The 21591-nt window shown below is 37.9% G+C and overlaps 1 protein-coding gene across 7 annotated transcripts in view; it reads left to right on the forward strand.

Annotated features, from left to right (window-relative positions):
• tjp1a (tight junction protein 1a) overlaps window positions 1–21591 on the forward strand; it is a 120604-nt gene that overhangs the window by 12173 nt on the left and 86840 nt on the right. The gene's annotated exons all lie outside the window — the stretch shown is intronic.

The following is a 21591-nucleotide window of genomic DNA, read 5'->3' on the forward strand; positions in this document are numbered from 1 at the left end:
GATGGAATAATTGAGTTACAATTGCCTCCATTTTGCTCTATGAATTTTGCAAACTATAGAAGGATTGCGATGGGGGCTTCTGATTTTCATGTGCATTTATGTAATCTTGATACTGTCACGCAGATCAAATGCATCTTTTACTTTCCACTATATTCAAAAGTAATCTTGAAACCTAAAGTTACCATAACCAAATCTGTCTTGAAATAATGCTGCATTTCATTTAAATTGTGGCAAAGTGACACTTAAAGTAACAGTTAATTCATTTATTCACCCTCATGTCGTTCTAAACCCAAGGGGCAACATTCTAATCTGAAAAATGAAGCCTACCTGGAAGTGCGAAAAACTGCAATACAGGTCCCAAAAGGGAGCAAATGTCCATAGACCCCATGTTAAAATGTCAGTTTTCACAGCATAAATTCATGTTTTTACAGGTTGGTCCCATGGACTTTTATTGTATTTTTCGATAGGTTCCGAGTGCCTGACAGCTGTGAGGGGGGTGAATTTTTTTTTAGATCAGGGTTCACCAATCTCGGTCCTGGAGGGCCGCTGTCCTGCAGAGTTTAGCTCCAACCCCAATTAAACACACCTGAACCAGCTAATCAAGGTCTCACTAGGCATACTAGAAACTTTCAAACAGGTGTGTTGGAGCTGGTTGGAGCTAAACTCTGCAGGGACAGCGGCCGTCCAGGACCGAGATTGGTGAACCCTGGTTTAGATCGTATTTAGATATAAAATGTATTACAAATAAGAGCGTGGTTAAGTTTGATTGACAGCTTGATTGACAGCTGATAACGAGCATAGGCTGCGCCAAGGAGAATGATAACATAAGAAGCGCCATTTTTTTAATATACAGTTGAAATATAATACTACTGTTTCTGTTTCATGAAATGTAGTTTTAAGAGTTTTTCAGGCGAGAATGTAGTTGTTTAAAGCTCAAATCTGTGGTTTATTTATAAAGATTTATGAAAATTTTATCCAGGTTGTGAGATCCAGACGATCACCGGGCGCTCTGCGCTCATGTATCCCCCCTGGTACAGCCTTTCCTCGGCTAGTCGTTCTGACGTTTGCCGCTGACTCTGGCGTCTCTGTAGTGGTTAAACATGAGATATAATTCGTCTTGTGTATATCTAACGGGCGATTTTTGGTCTCGTGAATCTATAATTTGTTCCCTGGGCAATTGTTTTGGCTGAGGGGAAGTTTCATAACTTTATAAGCTATTTAACTTTACCGTTGTATAGACTAGATCGAGCGCTGACTTTGTATGTTTGACTGAATTGTTTGCTTTATTTGTATAGCTTCTTGTACCATTTACTTATACTTTTATAATGGCTAATATTGATAAAACTGAAATTTAACAAAAAGAGACTGGGTTGAGTTTTGTCATTTTAAATTTTAATACAACGAAGATGATCTGTAATGTTGTTTACTGCAACATCTGTTGTTTAGTACAAATGCACATATTGCCTGGACCATATTAAAATGTTTAATATTTTTATATTATATGTAAACGAAAAGAGGCAGGTTTGTGTTTTATATTTCGTTTTGTTATAAATAGGCAAACGTTATATGCAGTGAATATAATCAATACGCGTTGCCTGAACCACATTTGTGTGGCTATAATGTTTAAGATTTCTTTAAATGAAAACGAAAAGAGTTAGTATGGTGTTTTATAACATATTTCATTGCCTAAAATATACATACAGAGATAACCGGAGTAGCAGAGCGAGCTGAGTGACGCTCGCTGTTCTGTACTTGGAATAACCGGACTCGCGTCCTTTACCCATATATGGATTGGCCAGAAGGTGGGCGGGGTTAGGATTTCCTAAGATTTTCCAAGATGGCGCCGCCCATACCCCCCATAAACGGCTTCAAAACCGTTCTTCAGAAAGTCTATGGGTGACGTCACAGACGCTTTGTCCATATTTTTTACAGTCTATGTCTAAACCTGAATGACTTTGTTTTTTCTGAGGAACACAAAAGACAATTACAAAAAATGGGAACTGAGGCTCTATAAAAAGCTCTATAAAAGTATAAAATATGTGGTCCATACGACTATAGTTCACAAAGTTTAAGTCTTCTGAAGTTTTACGCAAGCTTTGGAAGACGTGCAGACTGAAATTTAAGTAGTTATTTTCTGATACTCCTCCCCATCCGTGGGCTGTAAACAGCTGTGAACAGATCGAGTCAGCGAGAATCAGTCCAACGTGTGAACTGGATCAACTGATTCATTAAAAAAAACAACCCAGGCAATGCTACTTCTCTCATGAACTTTCATGGGCATGCTAAATAGAGAAAGGAATTTCAATTTAGGATTCAGTGAATAATGTTCCCCACAAAAAGTTGCCATATCGCTTCAGAAAACTTTGAATATAGTGCATGTGGATGACTTTTAGGATTGTTTTAGGATGCTTTTGCATGCTTTTTGAAGCTTGAAAGCCTTTGTAATCATATGGAAAAAAAGTCACCAGTGACAATCTTTATATATATTTCTCCTTATTTGTGCTTCAGAAAATAGAAAAAGGCACACGATTTGGAACAACACAGAGGTAAATAAATAACGGCAGAACATTTATTTTTGGGCAAACTGTTTCTATAAAGCAATCTTAAAATAATCCATCCTAACTAACCTAAATATAAGTGTTTGATCATGACTCTGTTGTCAGTGTACTCACTGTTTCCGTGTCCCGAGGTGCTGTGAAATGTAGATGTAGATGGAAATTCTTTCTTATTCTTTCCTCCTGAGATTTACTTAACACAAGAGTCTAGTTTTTGTATTCAATTTGAGATGTTCACTTGTATCAGAACAAAGCATAACAAAGCACCGCATCGTTCTATAATTTACGGCTACATGTCTAAATTAAATGGAGCAGTGGGGAAAATGGCTTCTGGACATAACTGACCTCGCCACCATTAACAGGCCACCAGCTCACTGACTCTTGCTGACTATCTTGCACCAGTCCATCAGGTCTGCATGACATCAAATCTCATGAATTGTTTACAGTGTTTATTCGTCTTTAGGTCACCAGCACTGTGCCCACATCAATTAGTAACGATTAGTCCATTTAGCTTAAGACCTTTTATTGATCCAAGACAACAATAGACATTTCAGTGGAGTGGAGTTCATTTGTAGCCCTGCATTGTACTACTAAATAGTGTAAAATATATGTAGATGTCCATTTCTGTGTATTCACTGTTATCTTTATCTTCCTTTACTGGCAGAGACATTATCATGATGCTGTTGGGTTTACAGACACCAAGAATAACAGTCCTGAGGACCCAGAGTGTCATATTAGGCTGTTTAAATTTTATTAGGCAGCAGAACAAAATGCATTGGACAGATTTTCTTTTATATGCTTTTGCCCCGAAGCACAGACTGACAGACAGCAGCACAGTAGGTGGCATGTCCCCATTCATATTCCCAACTGCCAGATGATATCAGATTACCTCTTTGATCATGTGATGTGCAAAGCAAAAGTGTGAGTCACGTGAGCATGTGCAGAACTTGCTGACGTCAGAGATGTGGAGGAGTGGTGCTATTAGCACCAGAGGCATATGTCTGTGTGTATGTGTTTGTGAACATGCTGTATTTGCATGTGTGTGTGGATGTGTGAGATCCCACACCATTAACAGATGAGTTAAATCGAGCTGCCAGTAAAAGTGTCATACATGTGACCCAGAGCCGGCAATTGTTCAATGAGATCTGAGTAGGGGTTCACTTGGAAAAACTTAAAAACATTCCATATGTCGGAGCTGAGTGGTTTGTTTTAGTGAAAAATTAGAAGAGTAATCTCACAAATTAAACGGGTAAGCCGCTTGATTCAAGCCCTAAAAGCCATGATATCCCTGTGAATCTGCTGTGAGCTGAAAGCCGCTTGCCTGGCCCTGGTCATCTTATGTGCACTTACAGAAGACAGTTGTGTAGGGGGAGGGCAGCAATACCACCAGTTTTGGAAATCCAACGTTGGGCTAATGCACTGCAATATAGTGTTTTAAAAGAGCTGCCACACAAACATTAGTTTTAGATCATATTTATGACTCTGACTTCTTTATCTCAGAAAAATAGACACACACACACTAACTTAAACGCTGTACCAGGTATCATTCAGAATTTAACTGAGAATGCCTTTTCAGTTTCTGAATTTGAATTGAGGTAGTGAGGTTGTGTTTTAAATTTGAATGTTAGGAAGTAGAATTAAAACTAACTGAAATTAATATGAATGTATTTTTAACTACAAGAGCAAAGTTTGTCTAGTTTTTTAATGTTTGAAAGTTTTGAAGTATGTCTATGAAGATCTGAAGTTTAAATGTTTATAGTCAGGTACTGTAGGTAAGGATAAATAGACAGACATACAGATAGGCAGATGGTAGACAGATAGCTAGATAGATCAGGTGGGGTAGTAGATAGAGGGGTAGACAGGTCGGTAGGTTGATGTATAGGTACACTGGTAGATAGATGGGTGGGTAGGTAGATAAGTAGGTTACATTTACATTTAATCATTTAGCAGACGCTTTTATCCAGATAAATTCTCAAATGAGGAGAGCAATAGAAGCAATCAAACCAACAATATGCAAGTGCTGTGACTAGACCCAGTTATTCTAGCACAGTATGCGTAGCAATTATTATATATTTTTTTAAATAGATATAGAATAGTAAGTGTTGACGAAAAAGATGTGTCTTCAGCAGTTTCTTGAAAATTGCTAAAGACTTAGCAGCTCGGGTTGAGATTGGCTGGTCATTCTACCAGCTTGGAAGAGTCAAGGTTGATGGGTAGATAGATTGGTGGATGGATGGATGGATGGATGGATGGATGGATGGATGGATGGATCAATAGATGGATGGATGGGTATTCACTGGAATGGAGAGTGTTCGGGTGAGAGACATTTTTAATGACTGGTAAAGGGAGGATTCTGAGTAAAATAACCTCAAATGGCTTACTGTAGCTACTGCTTTCTGTACACATGAAGAGAGATCACACTACCACAGATTTGTAAGATATTTAAAATTCTAAGATGAAAGGCAGGTGGCTGCAGCCCCCATACAAAGGACGTACCAATACTTTATCCAGATGGCCACTCTGTCTATTCTCTTAGGGATACCTGGGTGCTTGATGTAGTCTTTAGTCATTTGCTTTAGCCATTTGTGGAGTAATTAACCTCTACTCCCCTGAGCTTCGGCAACTGCCACCGCTTTTGTTGGAGTGATTTTTTTCCTGTTGACATGTAATTGCTGCATCGACCAAGATAGATGGTCCGTATGTGCCTGTGTGTATTTGTACACGTGTGTGAGTGTCCTGATAGAGGGGCAATCCTAAAGTGACAGTCGGCAGCCTGTACGTGAGGAGACTTTATAATAGCTAAATTTAGAAATGGTCTCAATCCAGTTCACATAAGTTAATTCATTATTGATGTGAAGGATGTAGATGGGGCTGATGGCCAGGGAAATTTAAAGCCTGTCTGGCCTCTAATCCAGGACTGCTCAAGTGAATAACTACAGATGACCGATCATAAAGCTAATGATGGAATTGGGAATATGCCACACGTACCAGGCTAAGAGCACTTATTTGGATGATAAAGATCAATACTAAGCTTTTCTCACTGAAAGAGTAAATTATGCTATATTATGATCATAACATCCCTGAATCATCTTATACATTATGCAGCATATGCTACACATGCTGAGATGTGACACATGCTGAGAATGAATGAGTGTGGTAATAGGATTTTTATTTTCCAGCATGAATAGAAGTCAGTTAAATGCCTTAAGCAACAGCTTTTTGTTTCTCACTCCATTAGCATGAATTGCTTGATAAATCACGTCTTTTTGTATATATTGTCGTTCAAAAGTTTGGGATTGTTACTTTTTTTGTTGTTGAAAGAAATTAATACTTTTTATTTTGCAAGTATGCATTAAATTGGTCAAAAGTCACAGTAAAGATTTCTACGTTGTTGCAAACTTCCTATTCATCAAAGAATTCTGAAAAAAATGTATCATAGCTTCCACAAAAATATTAAGCAGCACAACTGTCTTATTCACCATTGATAAGAAGACAAAATGTTTCTTGAGCAGCAAATTAGTTTATTAGAATGATTTCTGAAGGACTGGAGTAATGACTGTGGAAAATTAAACTTTGCCATCACAGGAATAAATTACATAGAAATGCATTATAAATTGTAATAATATTTCACAATATTACTTTTTACTCTATTTTTAATCAAATAAATGTAGCCTTATAGACTTAAAATATCTCACAGATCCAAAACCTTTTAAACGGTAGTGTAGTTCTCTAAAGGGAGACTTTTCTGTTGGCATATCCTCACAGGTTCATCTGGGAACTGTTGATTGGCTTCCATTGATGGCCTAATCTCTTCCTGTTCCACTTTATCCACCCCTAAAGAGTTACTTTGTAGTATTCCCTCAAGACAAATAGAGTATTTCTAACTAAAAAGAAAATCACTTTTTTTTGTCAGAAGTGTGTGGGGAATTTTGGCTTATGGCCTGAGCTTAATGGAAAAGAGGGAAATTCCCTTTGCAGGAATAGGGATGAGTGTGCCAAGCTAATTTGACAGTGATGTAGAATCAACGGGAGATGTGTAAAGGTAATGAAACTGCAAACGGTCATCAGAGAGTTGAAGAAGATTAAAAACTGTGGGAAGCTAAGACGGGAGTATTTGTGTGAGAAAGAAGTAGCGTCTCTCTCTCTCTCTCTCTCTCTCTCTCTCTCTCTCTCTCTCTCTCTCTCTCTCTCTCTCTCTCTCTCTCTCTCTCTGTGTGTGCGTGTGAGAGAGAGAGAGATAAAGGAGATAAAAATAAGAGTATTTGGATGTAAGGGTAGCACTGTCTATGGCATCAATCATGTATCACTTCAAAAGACAGCCTCCACATGGGATCAACACATCACCATCCTCATGTCAAGGGTGGCCTGGATGTTTTGACTGCAGAATTTTAAGTGGATGAAAGCTAAATATGGAAATGAAGTTAAAAACACGTACACATGCACGCACACACACACGCACACACACACACACACACACACACACACACACACACACACACACACACACACACACACACACACACACACACACACACATATACATCTTTACATAGATGTGGTCAAAAAATGTGCAAAGGTTTCCAATGGCTGGCATCATTATATGCTAGAGGCCATGATTAATTATTCAGAGCAAACCACCAACTCCTTCATCTGTCTTTAAATGCAAAATAGCTTCTGAATTATGTGGGACAAAAGAACATGGATCAATAATTTAGAACAGCCTACTGTGGCTGAGGAAGAGATCGGGTTGGGATGCTCACTGAGAGACATGAGAGGTTGAGTCTCTTCTCTGGCTTTGTCAAATGTAATCAGACATTTCTCCTCACAGGTTTCATGCTTTAATAATAACTGTTTTGAAGTTTGCATTAAGTATCATGTACTGAGACATATTTACAATCCTAAAATAGCTCTAGATTTTCAGTTTGTATCACTCCATTTGTCCGTGTTTAGGTGATCCAGACTGATGGTAAGCCTGCAGGTTACATCGTTACACCAGTAGGTGACTACAAGAAACTGTTTTTGAGTGAATCATTCACTCAACTGATTTGTTCAAAAACACTGATTCATTCAGGAATTAAACAAGTAGCTAGCTGTTATTCATTAAATCATTTATTCAGAAACAAAACACTGTTGGTGTGTCCAAAATTTCATACTGTCTGAGTAGGTAGGCCAACTACATTTAATTTTGAAGTACTTTACGACCGTTAAAAAAGTATGTTCTATATGGTATGAATATGAATAGTATGGAGGAAATTTGGAAGTACTACATCCTCCATGTTATTACTGTCACATGACCTACCAGCATCAATTGCGTTGCTTCACTCCCATTCATATATCCTCTCCCGTGGCCTCATGAGATAGTAAAGTGTCCATTGAATGTGCACAACAGAATCTCAGCGTAAGTAGTATGTCATCCGGGTACTTTTCACCTACTGATTTTTTTAATGCTATGTATTCCAAACTACTCTTTTTGGCTTACTGTTCACATACTATATAGTAGGGAAAATGCAGCATGTGTGTTGCTTAAAGGCGCATATGGTTCATTTTGCTTTGGCTTTGTTCTAAATTATTTTCATTAGTGAAACAAATAAAAGCATATCTTTCTTTCTCTTTTCTCTGTCTGTCAAATTTTGGCCAATAAAAATCTATTCTGAAGATTTTGAAATTCTCACAACGTTCAGTCATCATCCAATGTGCATGATTTAGTCTGATGGCTGATTTTGTTATGAAAGACTCCCAGCAGTGAATAAGGACTTCGCTGGCGCGGCATACACACCACTCAATCAGTATTTGGAGAGAGCATATATTTAATATCTCAATAACTGTGTCCAATTTCCTCTTCAGAACTGAAAATCAATAAAAATAGTATCCAAACTCTTACACATTGCAGTGGCTCTAATGCGATAAGCACAACAGATAAACAAGCAAGAAAACAAACAACATCATCTCAGCACGCCAGATCAGCTGCTAATGCACTTTTGCCAGGCATATGCCACACATGGACAAGCAGGTGCTACAGTATCTGCTGTGTCTGGAGAGATGTTGCTCTCTAAGAAGAGCGCAGTCATTGTGAACTGTTGTGCTGCCAGATATCACCCCTCCCCCTCTACCACCTACTTCTATGTCTTTGCCTGCCACCAGAACAAACCCTAAATGCCCCTAAACTCAAACATACACATCACTGCACAAACATCTTGGACGTACGGATGGAACCGAGACATGCTGCGTATTTGAGTCTAAAACTATATTTAAGCTTAGACCCCTTTTAGCACAAACACTATTGTTTACGCCGGGGAATAACAAGGCTAGATAAGAAATGCTCTATTCTTGCTCTGTAGAACATGCTGTTCTTTTGAGATGAAGCTCACTACATGCTCTTATGAAAAGCATTTTTTTCTTTAGGTTTTAATAAAATAAGTGGATTACATTAGGTATGTGGAGCCACTGATCATTTATTGAGTCTTGAATGTGTAAAATGAAGCTTAGAAACGTGCCTGAGGATGTGCCATTACTCCAAACCGTCATACATTTTACATGGACATGTAGAAGGTCGGGGGAAAAATCAAAGCTCAGAGCCGATTGATGGAATTTTGATTTACGACAAGCTCTATGTATGCGAGCAGGTCGCTGAGTGGATTAGGCGTGTACATGTGTCTTGTAGCGTGTATTTTTACCGTGTGTGTGTGTGTGTGCTGCCTTCCATACTTCTGTATTGATTTCTGTCATTATAGATTATCTAACTCATGAATTTACAGTGCCATGATTATCTTTATGTGGAGCATGTCTTTTCAAAGTAAATGCTGTTAGTTTATTAATATAGACAAAGCACATGTAGCCGTTTGCTGGATGCCTTGAAAACAGAGCAGTGAGACCAACATGTCATTTCCACCCTGGTGTTTCATTCCTCAAAATGATGTATTATATCATTACGTGTCATTATGCACTCAGTGAGGCTGCATTATGGCAATGTGCGCGCATTGGTTTAGTTTCACTTGCATTTACTGCACACATGCAACATCAAACACCAACAGGTTCAGTCGCCCCTGAAATGCGCCTGCCACCACTGATTCCGTGTGAGCCGGAGGATTCAAGTCTTTTAGTCTGTTGCTATGGAAACACAGTTGGCTGATGGCAGAGGGGGAGAAGAGGAATGATTCTTGGGAAATTTTTTATTTAATGGAGAGAGCATACGAGAATGAGAGACGGAGGGGGGTGGGGGGTAGATAAAGTGATATAAGGACTGAAAGGGAGTGAGGGAGAGAGCGGATACACACCGTCACCGTGTATACTAGATCAGATCTTTCCCATTCACATTTCAGCCAGCTCTGAAGATGGGGATGTCTTTAGGCGTACATGTGTATTCATATAAGCTCTTGATTCTGAGAAAGACTGTTCTACAGTAGTTGAGCTGCTTTGGGCTGGGAATGCTGCATGTCTTATTTACAGGAGACTGACAAATAACAAAAATAAGCATTCCGCATCACTTACCTTCACAAATCCGTTCCTCCTTGGAGCTTTTTACACCTCCACTGGTGTGGGTGATATCTGACCCCAGGAGAGGATGACAGGGCTGTTTTGAGGTTTAAAAAAAGCAACCATGCAGGTGAATGAAATGTGAGCTGTAGATGTAGCAAATATTTTGAGGTTTGTTGCTTTACTTATTATTTATTTATTTATTTAGTCTTTCCTCAGCATTATGACTAAAATGTTTGCTTGCAATATTTTTTCCCCCTTGATTTTGTGTAGGTAAAAATGGACACAACATATCCAAGTCATATTTCAACTCAAAATCAAAAAGATTTTTTTTTTTTTTTTTTTTTTTTGCCATTCAAGAAAATGAAGCTTATTTTTGGGTCCATTAATAATTTTAGCATTGTGGCATTATTTTTAATATTCTCCGACTCTGACCATATTCTCATATTCTTATATTTGCTTTTTTGCTTTTTGGTAATAATTGGATAGCCTACTAATACTTTTTTTCCCATTTTTTTTTTTTTTTTTTTCTTCTTTGAATTAAGTCTGAAATGAGTTGGACATTTTCTTTATAGTTTTTGTAAATTTTCCTCATAAATGATTCTTAAAGGGTTACTTCATCCAAAAATGAGAATTCTGTCAGTAATTACTCACCCTCATGTTGTTCCAACCCCGTAAGACTTTCGTTCATCTTTGGAACACAAATTAAGATAATTTTGATGAAATCTGAGAGCTGGCTCACTCCTTCATAGGCTGCTTGGTAATTGATATCTGCCATCCCAGAAAAGTTAGTAAAGACATCGTTAAAATAGTCCAAGTGACTACAGTGGCTCAACCTTAAGTAATCAAGTGACAAGAATATTTTTTGTAGGCAGAAAAAACTAAAATAACGACTTTATTCAACTATTCATTTTATTCCGTGTGGGCCTCTGAGTGAGTTCACGAGAGCGTCACGATGCATGTGCGAGAACTGAGAAGATGACGCTCACGATCATTTGATGGGAAAGTGTTAAAGGTAAGCCATTCATTTTGCGGCGTTGGTAAGGCACTTTTACGTTTTCTCATTGGTTTCTCACGATTCGGAAATGCACGCTTTAGAACCATTTTAAACACCCATCTGCGTCATCTTCTCAGTTCTCGCACCTCTACTCTCGTGAACTCACGTCAGAGGCCCACAGAAGAAAATTAAGAGTTGAATAAAGTTGTTATTTTTGGGGATTTTTGCGCAAAAAAAGTATTCTCGGCTCTTGATAAACTTAAGGTTGAGCCACTGTAGTCACTTGGACTATTTTAACGATGTCTTTACTAACTTTCTGGGTCGGCAGATGCAATTACCAAGCAGCCTATGAAGGAGTGAGCCAGCTCTCAGATTTCATCAAAAATATCTTAATTTGTGTTCCGAAGATGAACGAAAGTCTTATGGGGTTGGAACAACATGAGAGTGAGTAATTACTGACAAAATCTTCATTTTTGGGTGAACTAACCCTTTAAGGTCCTTACACACTGAGTCCGAAATTTTCGTATTCGTCATTCGGTGGCTCTGAGTTGTCAAAACACCTCTCAAAATGCTTGCTACGGATGCGAAAAACGCTGAAAATCAAACCCAATTCGAATTTTTTTATGACGGGACGAAAGTTTCGGAGGTAGTCTGTACGTGATTGACAGCGTGAGGTCGTATTTATTATTTAACGTGCGGAAATTTCGGACTCAGTGTGCAAGCACCTTTAGAGAGAACAATTGTGTGCTAGTAACTCACCTAACCTTAAATCTTTTTACTCACACGTGCCCAAGGTGTATTCCTTCTGCTTTCCAGAGGCCTGGGGTTTCCTGTTTCATGCTCATAAGAGCTGACCACAGGATGAGAGGGATAAAAGAGGAGGATGACACTTGAAAAAAGTGACCTGATTAAGGAAGATCGTTTTAGGCATGTATTTGTTTTATATACGTCAGTATGAATAATTATACACTTAAAGAAATTGATTGAAAATGTGGCAAGAGCAGAAAAATTAATGTTTTTGGGACATCATGTACTAGCCATGGAGGGGTTTATAAAGTATATGCTTGATTAGTAGTGTTCATGAGCAAACAGTGTTTTTTTCTTTGTCTGGAGCTGTGTGTTTTGTACCCAGTGAAGCCATGCACCCTCAGGCATGATTCATCATGGTCCATCCCCTCTGCTGTGCCCCATTAGGATCAGAGCTGCTATTTCTGTCCTCTACCTGTGGCGGGATGCTTCCTGCATTGCCTTCATGCATCCTCGGCCAAATTCCATTAAATAAGGAAAGAGTTTGTCTTAGGTCCCTTTCTGACAGAAAGCTCCGGAGGAGTTTAAAGGAAGTGATGGGGTCTAATGGAAACCTTTTAAAGAGGCTGAGCTGAGCTGACCAGTGGGCTGCTGTCTGGACCTACTTCAGTCAGTAAATACACTGGCCGCTGTCCTGTGATCTCCTGCCAGAGCACGTCATTGGATGCTTCTGTGTGTGTGTGAGAGAGAGAGGGAGTGCAAGAGGACAGAGAGGGAGTGAATTAGATACAGAAAGAGGTGTAAGAGGAGGAACAAAGGAACACGAAATAAAACCGATGAAGGGAGAGCCATATAGAGTCAAGCAGATATCGACTATTCCCTTAAGCAAGCGCTAAAGCAATTATGGGGAAAAATATGCTGTCACATTGAAGGTCACAGGTCATTCGATGCTGTAGCATTTGTGCTTCACTTATTATTGGCCAGATTGAATGAAATGGATTGACTAATCACTGTAATTTATTAGAGCCTATCATGATTAATTTGAGTCTGATTTACACTGAGTTTAGTACTTAAACTCGTAGAGACTATTCCTCGCTCCCCATTTTTGTGCTTAAAATGGATGCATGTTTAATGATTATCACACACACGCTCACAGAAACAATGTTGTGATTATGTTTAGAGTCAGGGGAAAAAACGGCTTTTGCAAGGAAATATGTGGCGAATTACTTGTTAGTTGGATGTTGCCAACTTTATAATGTAAAATGACTGCATGGTGCCAAATTATCTCAGATGGAAGGTTGCAGTTTTATGCCTTAAAGGGTTAGTTTACTCAAAAATTTTAATTGTGTCATCATTTACTCAGCATTATGTTGTTCTAAACCTGTATGACTAAAATAAATACATTTTGAAGGATGTTGGTAACCTAACAGTTTACATCATAGACAAAAAAATGTATGGGAACCGAAGCTGTTTGGTTACCGACATTCTTTAAAACATATTCTTTTGTGTTCTGCAGAAAAAAGAAAGTCATAGGGTTTTGAAATTACATAAGGGTGAGAAAATAATGACAATTTTATTTTTGTGTGGAATATCCCTTTAAAATGCATATTTTTACACCCTAAAAATAAGAGATTAACATAATCTAAAATAAATTTACATGACTTTTTATGGCTAGAAATGTTTATGACATGCCTTGATATCATATTAGGCATATCCAAGCGTAAGACCAACACTCTTTGATATGTTTGCAGGTCATTCCAACCATATTTCCTTACACAATGGCACAAAATGAGACATAAATGTTGTGCATTAAAGATGTTAAATAAAAACATTAGATTATTAATGCAACATAATGAAATAATCTGTCTTAAGAAGACTACATGTGATGCTATTTATGAGTGTGATGTGATGCTCAATCAGCTTGGCCGTATTTCTCATAGTATCCTGCAGAGGGCAGAGTTTTACCACTTTCTCTATCTACACTCAAACTGTTGAGACCAAACTACACAAAGCATACTTTCATACCATTTAAAGAAGAGTTTAAACGCATTCCTCTACTCCAACTCATTGTGCTTCACTGCTGTATTTGAGTGCAGTGATGTCTTTTGATCTGTTTGGGGTCGCCTTGAGAGCAACACTCAATAAAAAAGAGCCTGTTAATTTGATTAGGCCTGCCATGCTGTGTGGAGCTGCGTGCTTTAAATCAGCATAGAAGTGTGCTTGTTCCCTGATGGGGGAACGTGTAGTGGAGAAGACCACACTTGGTGTGCAGTAACATTAATGAAGCTTGGGCGGACCTCAAAACTGCGCTTACTCTTGGGCTTTGAGTGGCACGGGCTGAGTTTGCCCTGGCAGATAACTTGCCATATGATTTAATTAGCTCCAATTGATGTTACAGTGGCTGCCAGTGGAGATTGTTCTCTCTCTATACACACACACACACACACACACACACACACTCTCATCACCTCTCACTTTCTGTCTCATGCAGAGATGTGCTGGTAAAGTATGGAGAGAGGGAAATAAGAGACTGTAGTTCCAGTGTACAGTAAGCATAGCAAGTGAATCAGAAAGTGAAGGGAAGTCCATGTTCTTTTTGATAAGATGGAGGTTTCTCAACCACAATCTTTTAAAGTCATTTTATCTGGATTTATGTAGCCTGTTTGAAGCAACTCTTCCAATTGAACATTTCTGAGTTAGTGCCCTTGAGCTTTATGTGCTGCAATTTTCCAAGGTACTTTAAAATACTGAAATAGAGGCTTGTTAATTATGATATATGACAGAAACATGCCCTGTACTGTATGTCATCAAACTGCAGAATGACGTGTGTGTGTGTATATATAGTTGGACAGCAGGCGCAGTAATGTGGTACGTGTGGATTTTTGTCACGAGTCAGGCTTTCAGCAAGATTACTTTAGTAGTGAACATGATTTCTTCAATTAATGAAACAGCTTCTTTGGCATCCATCTCCACCCAGATGTAAATAAGTAAGCCCCACAGTTTATGCAGTTATATTTCTAAGCCAGCGTTATAAAAGCAGGACATAAAATGAAAAAGTTTTAGCTCTATTAGAGTTGTGTGTGACTCTTTCTTCCAGCCTTCACATTCCTATTCTCCCTCTTTCCAAAACTGCGTCATTCTCTGAATGGAAATATTACAAGCTACATAATTTATCTTACTCAAACAGGTATGGTTCCGTCAACACTCACGACTCAACTTCCTCTCCGCTAATGCCTCAGAGTGTTTGCTTCCCCTGTTCTGTGGGATTAAGTGTACACTACACTACACTGTCTCCTGCCATGTTTTCATTCAGTAAGCTATTACTACTGTAGAGCGAGACAGTCTCCAGGCAATGCAGGGATCTTTCTCTCATTGGATTTCAGATTGAATCAGTAATCATAGCCAGGATCGTAACCACCATGGGGGACACATCTAGGGAGACGGATGCAATATTCGCATTTGTCATCTAATAGGGGTTGTACAATGGCTGATTCTTAAGCTACTGTGTGGTATCCCTCAATCTTAAATATTATTATATTGACAGATATTTACAGGGTATATGATTATGTTTATCAAAATCTTAAATGGATGCCACCTTATTGGGAGGTTACTTGTCCCTGTCCCTAAAGACCAGCTCTAACCCTATGTGTTAAACACTTTATTTCCACTATTCTACACCCGTTATTTCTATTTTCTTAATTTTTATTTAATATAAACTCCTGATATTAAACTGATATGTGATAGGAAAAGAAAGAAGAATGAGTTCGGAAACTCGGGTCAGCTTACAACCAAAAGCTAACAGCACTTATCTTGCTCTTCATGCCACTGATCCTGCTATTTCTTTTGTAATTTTGTCTGGCTTAATCAGACAATTGTTTGGTGTAAGTCAGTGTGAATAGCATCTGCCAACAATACAGGCTATTTGCACTTGGTGTAAATAGACACTTTATTTTTATTTGTAATTAGTTTTATTTATTTATTTTAGTATTTTTACTTATTTATTTATTTATTTTTGTGTACTGTAGATAATGTGCTTCCACAGAAGAAGTAAGTGAACAACAAGAGAACTGTTTCTTGATGTGAAAAAGCAGAATGAGGTACATATTGTTATATATACAGTGCCATTCAAAAGTTTGGGGTCAGTAAGATTTTGTTAATTAATATTTACTTTAAAAAACTTAAATGTTTTGTATGCTCACCAAGGCTACATTTAATTTTTTTTTTATTTGAAACAGTATTTGAAAAATTCTTACAATTTTCAGTATATATGTGTGTGAATATATATATATATATATATATATATATATATATATATATATATATATATATAATATATATATATATTTTGTAAAGCTTTTTATAAAATTTTATAAAGCTTGTATATTTAAGTAATTTCACTTAAATGACAACTAATAGGTAATTTGCATTGCCATTTAAGTGAAATTATTGAACTTAAATACGAGCTTGATAAAAATGATCATTCTAGAAGAAAATTTCAGATGGCACTTAGAGGCTTTTGCATCTGAACTCTTCATATTCTCCCTTAGGTTTGGCAAGTGGTCTGCCACCAAAAAAGCCTACAGCTTATGTTTATTAAATTTAACAGCTACCAGCGGAGTGAATTGATGACTGTTGGAAAGGAGAAAGGGTGCAGATTTATGTAGCTGTCTGGCTCTTGTACTGTGCAGTTAATCAGCAAATGTCTGATTCCCCCCAACCACCCCACCCCCCCCGGCTGTTGACGTCGGTACCTCCCCTTATATCTTCTAAATATGCTTTGTTTAGTAACTAGTTTTTGAGTAAATTTATCAGTTTTATCCCAATATTAAGTAGGTCAATGTCTGAGATTACTTTGTTTTTCTTATCATGGACCCTTAGTAATCATTCCCAGATGTTGTACTGAAGAGTAAAAAGGAGGTTTTTCTGAGATGTGTGCAAAAAAAAAAGAGAGACACCCAACCACACCAGTACTTGAATATCTGAGCCGCGCCCTTATCAGGAATGAAGTGAATCATGACACCAACAGCTGGTTTTAATAAGTGAGTTGGAGCAAACATCTTGCAAAAGGTGCGAGTGAAAGAGTAGGGGGATCCAGAGGACAGAAAGAAGCAGAGAAGATAAAATGAGAGCGTAAAAGATAAAGTGTTGTTCCAGTGCCCAGCAGGCTAAGATGAAAGGAGAGGCTAATTAATGTTGGTGATTAAAGCTCTTCCTCTCTGACCAGCTGCTTGCGAATCAGTGATACCATTGATCATCTGAGAGCCCACCTGCCCGTCCAAACATACCGGAGCGCTGCAGTGAACCTTTACACATGTGTGTATGCATGTAGAGAAACATATGTACATAGTGATGCTTTCTTTTCGTGTCTTCCCTGCAAGACTAGAAGCCTTATGGTATGGATTAACCCATTATATACTCAATTAATAAATGTTTGACCCTGCTTTGTGGGATCACTGTGCATGATTGTATGCCTGTGAAATCAGAGTGCTCCAGTGATAAAGTATTTATGTAGTCTAACCCTGAAGTTTGTTCCCTCGCCAAAATCCCTATATGATTTTTTTCATTTGGCTTTTGGTTTAGAAAGTTAGTTTATTTGTTTTGTTAAAGATTAGTTTTGTTCAACATGATATTAGCACGGCTTTTAAGAACTTTGAAGCTAAATACATTCGGCAGAGGTAAAAAGCTAAACATAGGCTATAAACAAACTAAACCACAGTCTTCAACATAACCACCACCGACAACTCTTTTAGTCTTTATAAAAAAAAATAAAAAAAAAGGGTAACACTTTAGTTTAGTGTCCAATTCTCACTATTAACTAGTTGCTTATTAGCATGCATATTATTAGGATATTGGCTGTTTATTTGCCTTATTCTGCATGACCATATTCTACATCCCTTAATCTTACCCAAAAATCCCCAAACTTAACAACTACCTTACTAACTATTAATAAGCAGTAATTAGCAGTAGTTTATTGAGGCAAAAGTCATAGATAATAGTAAGAATTGGACTCTAATCTAAAGTGTGACCAAACATTTCCCCCTGAAAATTTGAGTTAGAATAGTTTGCAAGAGTGTGATTATGAAACACAATGTGGCTGTGAAAGCAGACTAGCGTGTAGATGAGTTTACCTGTTTGGTGTGATGATGTCCCCAACAACCTCTGTATTCCCACTTAGCAACCGCCATGTTCAAGACAAGTAAATGCTTTTTTAAAATTTAAATCATAAGGAGGTATTACTGATGCATTTGACTCTTTGACTCTGTTTTTATAAGTTACGACACACTCTAGTTTTTAGTGGTATTTAGTGTACATTTACCAGCTTAAGATTCATGTTGATGACCTAATTGTTCATTCATTAATTTTTTTTTGTTCCAGAAAACTATGCCTCTAATTAAACTACGTAATTTGATATAATTTGTATGGTATGATTAAAAATCTTCAAACTTCCTTCATAGAGAAAATGAATAAGATTGTAACTTCTCATAAGCGTTTTACAGAGTGAGTGACTTTGTTTGTTAAGTTTGATACGATTGATACTCATATAGTGTCTTGTGTTTTTTAGCTTGTGCATTTATACAGGTGCCTTGACCTGAAGGCAGCAGTAAGACCCCTTGTGTTTTTCATTTCCGTTTCCCTCTCTCTCCTACTCTTTCTCTTCCTCTCTTCTCGGTGTGGGGGGAGAATGAAGACCTCCTGTGTGCTTTGACATTCCACACAGTCTAATGAAATGAAGGGTGAGGCTTTGTGAGGAATGTGCTTTGGAATGTGTCTGTTATGATGGCCTTCCACTCTACTAGGCCACAATCTGTCAAACGAGTCCAGGGTCCAGAATGCCCTGCTGATTGTGCCTGTCCCTGTCACAGATGTGAGGAGACTCTAATTTTAGAGCAGCTGGTTTTTAAATCGATACCAGTGCACCAATCACCAGCTGTGTCATCTGAATTATGGCACAGCCTTGGTGGATGTCAGGGTGCATTTGCGAAGCTGCGAAGCAACAGACTCACACACACTCTCTGTGTGCAGAATCCCCTGTCATTACCCATTAGGCTACAGGGGTCAATCTCTCTTTATAGTTGATAGGCAGAACAACATGTCAAAGAATGTAAGAGGAAAGACTCACTGATGTTTATGCACCTTTTGTTTATATTATAAATCACTAGATATGCATTATGTATTCTTCATATTTTATGGATGCATGTGAAAGGAAAACATATTTAAAAGAGTAAACAAAAAAAGCTTTATTTTGTTGTTTCTCCTAAAACATTCATTGAGTTCCTCAGGATGTAGAAATTGTTTTCATAAGGTTTTACATCCTGAAAATCAAAACGTTTTAGACATTAACTGCAGTTATGTGCTGTATTATTAAAACTGCAGCCCAAATGAGTGGATAAACATCATAAATATGTAATTAATTAACGTGTTATGCCAAATTTCATCGCATTCCCAAAAGTGATGGAATTTCCTTTCCTTTGGAATGCATAACATCTCATTTCCAGCAGATGGGAACACTTCCAAACCATGTAAGGATCCTTCAGAAACATGTTATACATTTTAAAATATGCTTGGAATTAAGAGAGTATTACTCACTCTTACTCTTACCACTCTTCTTATTTGAATCTGTGCTGTAGCGAATGATCAAATAGACTTTTTTAACAGACTTATTTACTATTATTATATCATTATATATCTAAAACTTCTTAAATGATGGTCTTATAGAAGAGTGCTGCTGTGTTGTTGCACATTTGACAAATAAACTTTGTCTGTGAAGAGCATATACTTTTCACATGATTGGATCTCCATGACTAATAAATAATGGAGGGATTTAGATACTAAGACAAAAATAAAAACTTAAAGATATAGCAGAAGAAAGAGAAGAAATGCTGGCATGCTGAAGGGATGAATTTCTTTAGACATCACTGATTTTAACCACAACCAGTGAATGGCTATAGGACATTTGAGTGTGCTTCCATCATGAATTGAATTGAGAAGACAGAATCATGACTCTCTCTCTCTCTTAACAGCTGCGGTGTAGCTCTCTCAGTCACATTCTGCTTCTTCCCAATCCATCATGCAATTGCTCAGCAGCACATAAGCGCTCCACCATCTGACACTTCTGCTCCACACACACCAGTGTTCAGTAACACTTTACTCTAACTCTCACACTAAATAAAGCAAGCACAACTATTAGTGTTGTACTCTAATGTTCAACAGTTTGGGGTCAGTAAGATTGGTCATGATCACCAGGGATGTATTTATTTGATCAGAAATACTGTAAAACAGTATTAATGTGAAATATTACAATGAATTAAAATAACTGTTTTTCAAAGTGGAATTTTCAGTATCATTACTCCAGTCTTCAGTATCACGCAATTCTTCAATGAATAGAAAGCTCAAACGAGCAGTAATTATTTGAAATAAAAGTATTGATCTAAAAGAAAACTCTTACTGACCCCAAACGTTTGAACAGTATTACATATGATGATTTATGTTCAGTGTGTACTGACAGCAATCATAAACTATACACACTCGCTGTATATTTTCCGGACCAACCCACAGACACGGGCTTCTAGCATTCTGAGCACTATTGAGCGGGCTTCTTCCGCACCAGTGGACATGTACCGTAAGGCTGTGTCAGTAGTCATACTCTTGGGACTGTAATGACTCAATGTCACACTTTGAGAAAAATTGGCAAAAAAGTGAAACTCCCACACAGCAGCTGACTTTCCCTGAAGCCTGAGCTGTTGACCTTCCCCTAAGCCTGAGTGTGTGAGCTTAATGGAGAGAGTGAATGTGTGTGAGCATTTATGAGAGAGAAAGACCAAAAGAGAAAGAAAAGTCTTCCATCACAGGCATACATTGCATTTTAAAATATAAAATAGAAGGTAACTGTTATTTTAAAATGTAATAATATTTTCACAATATTACAGCAAGTAAATGCAGCCTTGCTGCAAGATACTTATTTAAAAACATTTTAAAAATCATACTGACCATTAACTTTTGAATGGTAGTGTGTACATCGTTTAATTAAAAGTAGGCCTACGTTTAAAATATTGTGCTATTGTGTGACTTCTATCATGGGCAACACATATATCGATGTCTCAGGTTTCTACAAACTGTATTTACACGTTTTACTTTTACTCCCATCCACACATTGTGAGACCTTAGATCTTCTCTTTTTTTAACAATAGTGTTTCTCAGTTTTCTATGTCAGACTGTAGCTGTGAGCTCTGCATTTCAGTCCTCCACTTCCCAAATCAGCACCAGACAGTAGTGGTCCCTCCCGTCTCCCTGTGCCGGGCTTAGACAGCCTTTCAGCCGGGGGATCCCTGTTCTGCTGAGCTCATCAGACTGACCCCTTTCAGAGAGACGTGGATCAACTGCCTCTGTGGTCTTTTCTCCCTCTACAAGCAGTGAATGTGCTAAAACAGCACAGGATAATCACTTGGCATTAGTACCTGTTGTGTAAAGCATTAGTGGTAAGAATTGACTGGTGGGACTTGTGGTCTCCCACTGAACGCTAAAGCTGATGAGGCTTGATTCTGGCACCACTACGGAGGGCAGATTACCAAGAGTGGCCAGGCTTACACATTAACATGTCCCAGCATGCACTGGTGCCAGACACCATATTTTATGTGATGGATAAGCAAGCTGCTATCTCGGTGACTCTCTCTATATATATATATTACTTGCTTTACGTGCTGCAAAATATAAATCGAAAATCTAAAATAAAATGTTAACATTTAATAATAATATTTTTTTACTACATTTTGACTGGACAGTAGTATTATATGTTGTATAATGATATAATATATAGTATAT

The sequence above is a fragment of the Abramis brama genome (assembly GCF_963993115.1).
Source record: "Abramis brama genome assembly, chromosome: 3".
Lineage (NCBI taxonomy): Eukaryota > Metazoa > Chordata > Actinopteri > Cypriniformes > Leuciscidae > Abramis > Abramis brama.